We start from the raw sequence: 1,685 nt of genomic DNA, 5'->3' as shown, positions 1-1,685 counted from the left end.
AGAATACTGTAGTGACTGTAATGTGTGAGGCGGGTTAGAAGAAAGGAAAGAGCTGCACAAAAAAGCAGCTCAAAAATTATGCAAAGGGATTCCTTTATTGGAAATCTAGTCGTTGACTGAATGCTAAGTAAGCTGCACGTGCCCGAGAAAACATCCAGGAGACCTGAGAGAAAACAGCTGCTAGGGATTTGTAAGAACAGAGATCCTGGAGTCACAGAGTGCTGGGAGATTAGAGTTCTAAGCAGACAAAGTAGAGAGATCTTGATGTTTTACTCTGGGTAAAACATGTTTTACTTTGAGTTTGGATCTCAAAACTTTCATGCTTAAGGAACAGGGCTCCTTTAGCTGTTGAATACGGGAACTCTAGATTCTCCCTAAAAAAGTAAAAAAACAAAGCTCTGACAAGATCCGGCTAATCCAAATTAAAAATTAACTTACTTCCAGAAAAAGAAAAGAAAATGTCTATTTAACATTTTAAATAGACATTTTAAGAAGTAACTTTTTTTTTTTAAGATTTTATTTATTTGACAGAGAGACACACAGCGAGAGAGGGAACACAAGCAGGGGGAGTGGGAGAGGGAGAAGCAGGCTTCCCGCCGAGCAGGGAGCCGGATGCGGGGCTCGATCCCAGGATCCTGGGATTATGACCTGAGCCAAAGGCAGATGCTTAATGACTGAGCCACCCAGGCGCCCCTAAGAAGTAACATTTTAAGAAGACAACAAAATCCAGCTGCTCTGCAATGTAGTATGAACAACATTCAATAAAACTTACTAGTTCTAAGACTATACTTTCAGGGATCATTTCTACAGTTTGTTACTAGAGAAGTTTCTCTGAATGTGTAGAGTACCTGAAACCACGAGGAGGGGGAACAGTGTCCCTTGGTGAGCAAGAAGCTGACTCTGGGTGTTCTTTTTGCAACTGTGCTTTGTCATTGATGATTGTTCTTGTCCTTCAGAGAAGCTAGAGGGAAGGGATGCCATCTGAGTAAAACAAACAAACAAAAAAACTTACTAGTTGTGAGGAGGAGAATGTGATAAATCACCAGGGAGGAGACAAAAATAGAAACATATTCAGAGATGGCAGAGATTTTGTTTTTAAGGTTTTATTTATTTATTTGACAGAGAGCAAGAGAGCACAAGCAGGGGAGAGGCAGAGGAGGAGGAGAAGCCGGCTCCTGGTCCCCGATGACAGAGAATTTTTTTTAAAGGACCTCAGAACAGGGGCGCCTGGGTGGCTCAGTCGGTTAAGCGTCTGCCTTCAGCTCAGGTCATGATCCCAGGGTCCTGGGATCGAGCCCCGCATCGGGCTCCCTGCTTCTCCCTCTTCCTCTGCTGCTCCCCCTGCTTGTACTCTCTTTTTCTGTCAAATAAATAAATAAAATCTTAAAAAATAAATAAATAAAAGACCTCAAAATAGCTATTATAGATATGTGAACTCCTTGAGGGTAAAAACCATGCCTTCTCCCAAGGAGGTAGTACAGGCTAAGAGCTAAGAGTAGGGGCTCTGGCATCAAGCATATGTATACCTGGGTTCAAATCTCAGATCTGACATTTGATAATTATGTAAAATTTGAAAGGTATTTAAGTTGTTCAAGCCCCGGTTACTTAACCTTAAAAATAGGAAAATGAATATCTTCCTAAAGTTGTCCTGGGATTAAGAGAGATAATGTACAAGGAGTATCTAA

The 1,685-nt window shown here is 41.5% G+C and overlaps 1 non-coding gene across 1 annotated transcript; it reads left to right on the top strand.

The window, feature by feature from the left end:
• The first annotated feature begins 779 nt into the window (after positions 1–779).
• Positions 780–987, top strand: LOC113924006. The gene has a single exon (XR_003520504.1). It is a non-coding gene; the product is annotated as a small nucleolar RNA U3 (small nucleolar RNA).
• The last annotated feature ends 698 nt before the right edge of the window (positions 988–1,685 follow it).

This window comes from Zalophus californianus, chromosome 15 (assembly GCF_009762305.2).
Source record: "Zalophus californianus isolate mZalCal1 chromosome 15, mZalCal1.pri.v2, whole genome shotgun sequence".
Taxonomy (NCBI): domain Eukaryota; kingdom Metazoa; phylum Chordata; class Mammalia; order Carnivora; family Otariidae; genus Zalophus; species Zalophus californianus.
This window is presented reverse-complemented; position numbering and strand designations above follow the sequence as displayed.